Raw genomic sequence first — 11,187 nt, forward strand, 5'->3', positions numbered from 1 at the left:
GGCTCCAGTGCTCCTACACTCTGAGTCCCACTACCTGCTTCATTCGCAGTCACACTCTCCTGTCCCTGACTACAGACAAATCCGAAGATCCTGTCCTCAGAGATGGGACTGCCTCCTGGTACAAAGAATCCAGGTAACATTCCCCTCCCCGATGCATCACAGTGTCTGTAGTTCAGCCTCCAGCTGATAATCTCTGAGCAAAAGCTGCTTGAATGACAAACACTTACTGCGGATGTGTTTGTCCAGGATCAAACAGGCATCCAGGAGCACCCACATGCTGAAGCTGTGATACATCATATCACCTGTCCTGCCATCCTAAATGTGTTTGAATTAACTATTTAATTAGCTTATTCAATTGTATATTTAACTTTTGTTTTTATACATTTTATTAACGTCACCACCAGTTGATAGGCGATTTTGAAGTATAAGAATAGAATAAACTTTAGTCACTTACCGGATACACCCCCCCACCACCCACCCTGCCCTCCCCCCCCATTATTTAAGGATAGTATTATTGGAGTTTTGAGAATTGCCAAAATGTCTCTTTTCAAAAGAGTTTAAATACAGATTTTCAGCATCCATTTCTGTAGAATGGCATCTGTGGCAATTTAAATTCAATTAACAAACCTGGCATAAGACACTAGTTTCATGAACAATGATCAGGAAATTAGCAGATTGCCCGAAAAGCCCATCTAATTCACTAATGTCCTTTAGGGAAGGAAATCTGCCGTCCTTACATGGTCTGGCCTACATGTGACTCCAGATCCACCGTGGTACGATTGACTCTTATTCGCCCTCTGATTAGTTGTATCAAACCACTCCAGCAAAATACCCCGGGATGAGATCTTCTGGCTGTTCTCGCCAGCTGGCTCTTCCGGTCCCGCCTATGGCGCACCCCCGCGGCGGATTTCCTGGTGGCGTGGGTCGATTCAATAAGAAATCCCATTGATAGTGGCAGGGCCAGAAGATTCCGCTAGCGGCCAAAGGTGGGCACCTCACGCTGCCGGGAAACATGCCACGCGCAGCAGGGAGGCCAGAGAATGCCGCCCACTGTGGATGGACCGGCTCCAACTGAATTGCAGCGGTTTAAGAAGGTGGCTCACCACCACCGTCTCTTTTGACCACCACTGTATATTTGGCCACAGAATTTTCAGGTGAAAGTCACCAGGATATAGAGAAATCTGTACTGTCTGAATCTTGTTGTGCGGGAGCTTTGGAACAGTAAGTGGAGATAAAGGGGCCGGTACCTTGACCTGGCTTTGCCAGTGGGATGCTCTGCTTTATGTGGAAAGCACATCTTGGGAAAATACTGCAGCAAGTTTACAGCTTGTAATAATCTTTCAATTAATGTTCGTGAATGAGTTGGGCAGCACCAGTTTCTCAACATTTCTTTCCTGCAAGTGTCAAGGAGAATCACGCCTGCACGAACAGGCGCCAGAATGTGGCGACTAGGGGCTTTTCACAGTAACTTCATTTGAAGCCTACTTGTGACAATAAGCGATTTTCGTTTCATTTTTTATTTAAGAAATGAAAAATGAAAAGAAAACGAAAATCGCTTATTGTCACAAGTAGGCTTCAAATGAAGTTACTGTGGAAAGCCCCTAGTCGCCACATTCCGGCGCCTGTTCGGGGAGGCTGGTACAGGAATTGAACCGTGCCGCTGGCCTGCCTTGGTCTGCTTTCAAAGCCAGCGATTGCCCTGTGCTAAACCAACCCCAAGAGGAAATTAGATACAAACACTTTGTGAAAGGAATTAGGGGAAGCAGAAAGGAAATGGGATCAGGAAGTGGAGCTAACAAAGGCACAGTGGACTAGTCCGTCTATGGCAATTACCTTGAAGGGGCTGCTTTTGTGTTGGGCTGAGGGATGCAGGACAGCATCAGAGCTGTGTTACTTCCAACAGCAATAACTTGCATTTATATGGCACCTTTTACGTGATAAAATGTTCCAAAGCACCTTGCAGGAGAGCTTTAGCTTAAAATTCGATACTGGGTGAGATTTACCAGCCTCGTTGCACCCGACTTGGTGTTGCAAGATTTGCCACGTTTGAGACGATTTGCGAGAATCAACTGAACCTCGCGAGACATCACGATCTGGATCTCGCCCTCGCTGGGTGTGATCCAGAGCAGCATATTTAAATGAGCCATTTAAATATGCCCCGAATGGGCGCCTGGGTGCCAGGATACCCGTGCCAGGGGTCAGCACTGGAGTGCCTTGCCCTTAAAAGGGGGTGGGGGGGGCTCAAGGAGCCCAGAAGAGGTAAGTTGGGTGCAGTGAGGAGGGGAGAGGGGAGGTCCACAGGCCGTGGTGGGTATGCTGAGGGAAGGGGGGGGGAAGGGGGTCGAAAGATCGGGGCTGCCTTACAAATGGCGCCCCAATCCGCGAGTAGTCTTCCTGCACTGGCGAGGCGAGCTTGCTAGTGAAGGGAATTATGTAAGTGCGGCACCGACGGGGCTTCCCCTCCAAGACCAAAAAAAAGCAAAGTGGCGTTGAATAGCGGGGTCTTTTCTTGGTGTTGCAGCCGCTGAGAAACATACCGCGAAACTCGCCCAAAACCGGACACTGATTTTTTTTTCCCCGTTAAATCTCGCCCACTGAGTTACGGAAGGAGACATTGGTCGCAATTTTCCAGCTGTTCCGCCGGCAAGATCTTCCAGTCCCGACAATGACGAACCCCTGCCGTGGGTTTCCCGATGGTTATGGGTGCACAAAATGGGAAAACCAGAAGATCCCACTGCCAGCCAATAGCGGGCCACCTCTGCTGCTGAGGTGTGGGGGGTGGGGGGGGGGGGGGGGGGGGGGGGCAGAAAATCCCACTCATTAGGTCAAGTGACCAAAAGCTTGGACAAAGAGGTCAAATAGGTAGGTTTTAAGGAGCGTATTAAAGGACCAACAAGAGGAAGTGAGGGAAAGAGATTTAGAGAGTGTATTCCAGAGTTTGAGATCTAGGCAGCAAAAGCACAGCCACCAACAATGGAGTGATTAAAATTGGGAATGCTCAAGATGGCAGAATTGTGGGAATGGAGGGATTTGTAGGAATGGAAGTTGTAGGGTTAAAGCGAACTGCAGACATGGAAGAATTAGAAAATAAGGGCGATAACTGCTTGAGTGCGAGGCAGGCAATGTAAATTAGCAACAACAGGGATATGGTGAGCAGGAATTGGTGTACATTTGACCCTTGCAACTGAGGTTTGAATGATCAGACGTTTGTGGAGAAGGGGGCGGGGACAATATAATGTGTTAGACAGTCTGCACATTCTCCTTGGGCGGGATTCTCTCAGCCCGGGGCCGGGCCGGAGAATCCCCGCGACCGGCGCGAATCGCGCCAACCGCCCCGACGCTGGGACGCGATTCTCCGCAGAGCAGAGAATTGGCGCCGGCGTGGTTGGCACAGCGCCGGTGCCCCCCCCCCCCCCCCCCCCCCCGCCGATTCTCGGCCCGGGATAGGCCGAGTGGCCGTCGTAAAAACCCGAGTCCTGCCGGCGCAGTTCGCACCTGCTCCCAGCTGGTGGGACCTCGGCATTGAAGGGTCCGGGGGCGGCCTGTGTGGGGGAGGGGTGAGGGGGGGGGTCCGACCCTGGTGAGGGCCTCCGGTGTGGCCTGGTCCGCGATCGGGGCCCAGCGATCGGCGGGCCGGCCTCTCTGGCTGGGGGCCTCCTTTCTTCCGCGCCAGCCCCTGTGGCCCTGCGCCATGTTGCGTCGGGGCCGGCGCGTTGAAGGAAGCCACTGCGCAAGCGCGCGTTGGCGCCGGGGCCACTGCACATGTGCGGATTGGCGCCGCTGCCACTGCGCATGCGCGGACCCCCGTGGCGCCCAGTTCATGCCAGGATCAGCAGCTGGAGCAGCGTGTTCCGTCCAGTGCCATGCTGGCCCCCTGTAGGAGCCAGAATTGCTGATCCTGAGGCCGTGTTGATGCCGTCGAGAAACGCCTCAGGATCACAGAATCCCACCCCTTGTGTCTACATGGGTTTCCTCCGGGTACTCTGGTTTCCTCCCACAGTCTAAAGATTAAAATTTTTTTTTTTTTCCAATTTAGGGGCAATTCTAGCGTGTTCAATCCACCTACCCTGCACATCTTTGGGTTGTGGGGGTGAAACCCACGCAAACACGGGGAGAATGTGCAAACTCCACACGGACAGTGACCCTGAGCCGGAATCTAACCTGGGACCTCGGCGCCGTGAGACTGCAGCCACTGCGCCACCGTGCTGCCCTCCCACAGTCTAAAGATGTGTAGCTTAGATAGATTGGCCATATTAAATTACCCCTTAGAAGGGCGGCACGTGGCACAGTGGTTAGCACCGCTGCCTCCAGTGCTAAGGACCCAGGTTCGAATCCCGGCCCTGGGTCACTGTCCGTGTGGAGTTTGCACATTCTCCCCGTGTCTGCGTGGGCTTCACCCCCCACAACCCAAAGATGTACAAGTTAGGTGGATTGGCCACGTTAAATTGCCCCTTAATTGGAAAAAGAAAATTGGGTACTCGAAATGAGGAAAAAAAATTGCCCTTAGTGTTCAAAGATGTGGAGGTGAGGTGGGGTTAAGGGGATAGGGCAAAGGAGGAGTGGGCCTAGTTAAGATGCTCTTTCAGGGGCTCGGTGCAGACTCAATGGCTGAAGGGCCTCCTCCTGCCCTGTAGGAATTCCATGTTGTGTGTAACAAAGGCATGGATGAGGGTTTCAGCAGCTGATGAGCTCCGCCTTGGGCATAATCAAACAACATTATGGAGGTTTAAATTGGCGTTTTTTGCCATAGCCTGTTCAGAGGTCAATCTCAGGATCAAATATGACACTTAATTTGTGACCAGCCTGATGACGCCTCAGAGGTGATGGGAAGGAGACAGAATTTGTAACAGATTCCAACTATTGCCAGTAAAATATAAAGAGAATTCCATTTTAACCCATGACTTCATGGGTCACAAAGAACTGATGATTGAGTTATAACTATCACTGTTTGAGTGGACTGTTAATGGTATTGCAGGAAATCACCAAGTATTCAGGGCGAGATTCTCCGACCCCCTGCCGGGCCGGAGAATCACAGGGGGGGGGCAGCGTGAATCCCGCCCCGCCGCCCCACGCCGGCTGCCAGATTCTCCGGCGCCGGTTTTTCGGTGGGGGCGGGAATCGCGTCGCACCGGTCGGGGGCCGTTGGCAGCGCCCCCCCCCTCCCGGCAAATCTCCGCTCCGCGATGGGCCGAGTGGCTGCCCGTTTTCGGCCAGTCCCACCGGCGTAAATCAAACAATGTCCTTACCGCCGGGACCTGGCTCTGCGGGCGGCCTGTGGAGTCCGCGGGGGGACCTGGCCCGGCGGGGGCCCCCCATGGTGGCCTGGCCCGCGATGGGGGCCCACCGATCTGCGGGCGGGCCTGTGCCGTGGGGGCACTCTTTCCCTCCGCGCCGGCCGCTGTACCGGTCCGCCATGGCCGGCGCGGAGAAGAACCCCCCTGTGCATGCGCTGGAATCACGCCAGAACACGCTGGCGCTCCCGCGCATGCGCCAACTCGCTCCGGCCGGCGGAGTCCCTTCGGCACCGGTTGTCGTGGGGCAAATCCCGCCGGCGCCAGCCTAGCCCCTGAAGGTGCGGAGGATTCCGACGCCGGAGTGGTTCACACTGCTCCTCGGCGCCGGTACAGCCCGCCCCGCCGGATAGCGGGGAATCGCGGCCTCAGTCTCTATCATAACTATGAATATGAAATACCAGGTGGTCGGAAAAAAAATAGCATTTTCCTAAGTAATTGTCACTGAATTTGAGTAGGGTCTAGGAGAAGAAATGAATTAACTTGAACACACTCTTTGATATGTTAATGTATTCGGGGAAATGTTTCCTCCTGATTTTTGTCTTTTTCCCTTTGTTTCCTCAAAATGTTGATCTGTGCTGCAGGATGTAATATGGTTGTTCCAGCCAATTCCCTGTGGAAGCGACCATTGTTTACCTGTGAGTTTAGACAACTTGTGTTAGTACAGGAAAAAAAACTTGCATTTGTAAAGCACGCCTCACAACCTTGGCACACCCAAAATTATCTTTGCGAGCAGTGAAACACCTTCGAAGCAGAAGCAAAATGCTGCAGATGCTGGAAATCTGAAATAAAAGCAGAAAATGCTGGCAGTGCATCACAGGCCAGGCAACGTAGAGGAGGAGAAACAGAGGTAATGTTAGTTTAGGCCATTGGCTTTCATCAGAACAGAGAGGTAACGGTTTTAAGCAAACACAGAGGCAGAGAAAGGGCGGGGTGGGGAGGAAAGAACAAAAGCAGAGGGTGAAAGCCCAGCGCCATCGTCTCTTTTTTCATTTAATTTGTCCTGTTTTCTACCCTATAACAGACTCTCCTTTTGTTCTTTCCTCCCCTCACTGCACACTCCCTGCCTCTTCTCTAACAAACTGATGCTAGCTCTGGTGAACGGGCAACAGCCTTGTGATGAATATAGGAATTTCAGATAGATCGGGAGGGGTTTAGCAAAATGGGAACAAAGTTTTTAGCGTGTTTAGCCGTGTGTTTCGTGGTGTTCACAGCGCTGAGAAATACAATGCTGTAAAATACCACCTGGGTTAGATAGGAGGCCTGAGCGGGGAACGCATGGTCAAGGCCGCACACAGCCCCGTTTTGTGCACTGAGCAGCTCCACTCGCCACAACCCCTCAGTGCACTGAGAGATCAGGACGCCAATTTTAAATGGCGTCCAGATCTCTAGAACCCCCAAAGCGACCCCCGACCTCCCGAACCCCAAGGCGCTATGGGAAGGTCCCTGGCTCACCCCCCCCCTCAAACATGCACACACCCGGCCAATCAGCACCATGCAAGAGATGCCAGCTTGACACCTTTGCAGTGTCAGCCTGGCAGTGCCCCTGCCAGTTGGCAGTGCTGCCTGGGCATCTTGGCAGTGGTAGGCTGGCACCCAGCTGGCAGTGACAGGTTGTCCAAATGGCACTAGCAGTGGCAGGTTACCACCGTGCCCAAAGGGAATGCACCAGGGGGCCTCCGATCCCCTCAGGGAACCCCGTGAGTGCGATTAGGTCTGGTCCCCATTTGTGGCGACCAGTACAGAACTGCCTTCGTCTGAGGTTCTCCAAGGCAAAGGGGTTAGATCCCAATGCCTCAGGTACCTCGGAAAACTGCACATTAATGTGAGACTAGCTGTCTCATTTTAATATGCTGATTTGGCAAAACGTGATCCGCCACAATGGGCGGGAATAACATTGCAACATCTCGCAAGATCACATTAGATCTCACATCCGCAGGGCGGCGGCCGCGCGCGGACCCAGCTTGCAAAAAACTGCCCCCCTGTAACCGGCGTCGCCACCCCCGGACCATCCCCCACCAGTGCCCACCAGCCCCTGATGAAGGCCCCCCTGCCAGCAGTTTGTCTCCCCCCCCCCCCCCAGCCGGCTGTGGCAGCGTTGAACTCAGTCCACAGCCGCGAGCAACACCGTCGGGGACTCGGCCCATCAGGGGCGGAACATAGGAGGAGGGCCTCAGGAGACGTCCTGAGGCCGTTCATACGACGTGCGGTGTACCCCCCCGAGTACGTCGTTCTTGGGGGTGCGGAGCATCGCAGAAAACGGCGCCACTCTGATTCCGGCGTAAATGAGGATTCTCCAGCCAATCGCCGAACACGATTTCAACGTCACCGATTGGAGAATCCCGCCCATTGTGTTTAGTTTTAGTAAGATGAGCCAGGGCAGTAGCCAGGGGCTGACACAGTCAGCTGTTGCGTTTCCGTTTCTGGAAGAAAGCAGTTTTGATTGGAGATGTGTACAGATAAACAGATTTTTGCCAAATGCTGGGAAGTTAAACAGTAGTTTGACGCAGGGAAGGATCAGCAAGCTGGTTCCTGAAGGATTTCTCTTTCTTAAAGCAGTTTATCCAAGACAAACCAAGTTTTCCTGGGTCTGCCAACTGTATTTAAAAGTGGATTTTGACCTGAGATGGTTTTTGCTTGAGTGGTGATAAAAGATGCTGTTAGGATTTTGAGTTTCATTTTATTGTTAAGCATGGTTTAAAGGGTGATTGTAAGCTATTTTCTTGTATGACATGAAAGTTATTTTAATACTGTGTTAGTAATAAAATTTGTTTTAATATGCCACATCCCTATTTGTTCACGGAATCACTCCTGGAGAGAAGTAGCCTTTCCTCGTGGTCTTACAGACTAAATAGAATGTTGGAATTTCTGTCCAGTATTCTAGCCAACTGCTGGAATCTAGTCCAGGATCATAATGGCCTCAAATATTTTTGAAGTGTCGCCACTCTTGCAACATTGAGAAATGAAGCAGCCAATTGGTTCACGGGAAGCTCCCACCAGCTGATGAAAGGTCACTGACCTCGAACACTAATTTTGTTTCTCTCTCCCTTTCCACCATTATCTATTTTTACTCCACAAACAGATCTGTTCTTGACAGTGTTGATTGAAGGGCAAATGCTGTCCAGGACGCCGTGCTCTTCTCTGACAAACGCAACACAGAGGGGGCGATTCTCCCAAATGGAGCCCAAGTGTTCGCGCCATCGTGAACACTGTTTCACGCGAAACGGGCCCGGGTACGACATATTCTGTCCCCCACAGGGGGCCCTTCCCGGCGTCAAATGGGCGCTGCGCCAACCCGCGCATGCGCAGTTGGGCCACGCCAACCTGCGCATGCGCGTGGGACTTCTTCTGCGCGCCAATGCCCCAATTCAACATGGCGTCGGTGTTCAGGGGCGGCAGCGCAGGAAAGTAGGCCCGGGGGATGAGAGGCCGGCCCGCCGATCGGTGGGCCCCGATCGCGGGCCAGACCCCATCGGAGCCCCCCCCCCCCCCGGTGAAGGATCGCTTTTCCCCGCCCCACAGGCCGCCCCCCCGACCCTTCGCGCAGAGTTCCCAACGGCAGCGACCGGGGGTGAACGGCGCCGGCGGGACTCTGTCGTATCCGCTCTGCCCATCCGGGCTGGAGAATTGGTGGCTCCGCTGATTCCAGCGGTTCGCGCCCGGCACCGCATCAAATGCGGCGGCGCAAATGGTGCCGATTCTCCGCACCTCGGAGAACCACACGCCGGCGTCGGGGCGCGGTTGCGCCGATTCTCCGGCCCGGTGCGGGGCTCGGAGAATCGCTCCCAGTGTTTTAACTCTGCCAGAATGTTGCATCTCAAAGGTGGCAATACAGCACTGCCTCCAAACTGGGGTCAGGTGGTAACTTTGATCATGTGCTTAATTCCTGGGAGATTCAATAACAAATCAATTAATTTCTTAAAAATTCCATTTTGCACCATGTTTGACCAAAATACCAGGGGCGGGATTCTGTGATCCTGAGGCTGTGTTTTTAAAAAATATTTTTATTCAATTTTTGCAAATTTTCAACAAACCCCCCCCCCGCTTACAGAAAAAAGAAAAGCATAAAACACACAGATCAACATCGTACACTTTTTTCGCGAATTCCCCCAATGTACAACCCCCCCCATGGAACAACAGTAAACACATACCCGAAACCCCTCCCCGCCTGGGCTGCTGCTGCTGCTGACCACCTCCTAACGTTCCGCTAGAAAGTCTAGGAACGGTTGCCACCGCCTGAAGAACCCTTGCACAGACCCTCGCAAGGCAAACTTTACCCTCTCCAATTTAATGAACCCTGCCATGTCACTGATCCAGGCTTCAACGCTTGGGGATTCACATCCTTCCACTGTAGCAGAATCCTCCGCCGGGCTACCAGGGACGCAAAGGCCAGAATTCCGGCCTCTTTCGCCTCCTGCACTCCCGGCTCATCCGATACCCCAAATAATGCTAACCCCCAGCTCGGCTTGACCCAGGTGTTCACCACCTTAGACACAGTCCTCGCAAAGCCCCTCCAAAACCCATCCAGCGCCGGACACCCCCAGAACATATGGCCGTGGTTTGCTGGGCTCCCTGAGCACCTCCCACACCTGTCCTCCACCCCGAAAAACCTGCTCAGCCTCGCCCCTGTCATATGCGCTCCGTGAAGAACTTTAAATTGTGTCAGGCTAAGCCTGGCGCAAGAGGATAAAGAATTAACCCTACCCAGGGCATCAGCCCACAGACCCTCATCTATCTCCTCCCCAAGCTCCTCCTCCCATTTACCCTTTAGCTCCTCCACCGAGGTCTCCTCCTCTTCCTGCATCTCCTGATAGACCGCCGAGACCTTGCCTTCTCCAACCCACCCCCCGAGAGCACCCTATCTTGAATCTTATGTGCTGGAAGCAGCGGAAATTCCCTCACCTGCCGTCTCACGAACGCCCTCACCTGCATGTACCTGAAGGCGTTTTCGGGGGGGCAGCTCAAACTTCTCCTCCAGCGCCCCAAGGCTTGCAAACGTCCCATCTATAAACAGGTCACCCAGCTCAGAAACCCCGCATCCATTCTCCGCGGGACGAACCGATGGTTCTCTCGGATCGGGGACCAAACCGAGGCCTCTACCTCACCCCTGTGGCTCCTCCACTGCCCCCAAATTTTCAGAGTCGCCGCCACCACCGGACTCGTGGTGTACCTTTTCGGCGGGAGCGACAGCTGTGCCTTCACCAGCACTCTTAGACTCGTGCCCACACAGGACGCCATCTCCAGTCTCTGCCACACCGCCCCTCCCCCTCCATTATCCACTTATGGATCATCGCCACATTGGCAGCCCAGTAATACCCACATAGATTGGGCAACGTTAGCCCTCCTCTGTCCCTGCTACGCTCCAGAAACACCCTTTTTAACCTCGGGGTCTTATTCGCCCACACAAATCCCATGATGATCCTGCTGACCCGTTTAAAAAAGGCCTTAGGGATCAGGATGGGAAGGCACTGGAACACAAAGAGGAACCTCGGAAGGACCGTCATTTTCACCGACTGCACCCTACCTGCCAATGAGAGTGACAGCATATCCCACCTTTTAAACTCCTCCTCCATCTGCTCCACCAGCCGTGTCAAATTGAGCTTGTGCAGGGCCCCCCAACTCCTAGCCACCTGGACCCCCAGGTACCAAAAACTCCTTTCCGCCCTCTTCAGCGACAGCTCGTCCATCTCCCTTCCCTGGTCCCCTGGGTGTATCACAAAGAGCTCACTCTTCCCTACGTTAAGCTTATATCCGGAAAAGTCCCTGAACTCCCTGAGGATCCGCATAACCTCCGGCATCCCCTCCACTGGGTCCGCCACATATAATACCAGGTCATCAGCATACAGCGACACCCGGTGTTTCTCTCTCTCTCTCTCTCTCTCTCTCTCTCTCCCCC

Source organism: Scyliorhinus torazame, chromosome 6, assembly GCF_047496885.1.
Source record: "Scyliorhinus torazame isolate Kashiwa2021f chromosome 6, sScyTor2.1, whole genome shotgun sequence".
In the NCBI taxonomy this organism is placed as follows: domain Eukaryota; kingdom Metazoa; phylum Chordata; class Chondrichthyes; order Carcharhiniformes; family Scyliorhinidae; genus Scyliorhinus; species Scyliorhinus torazame.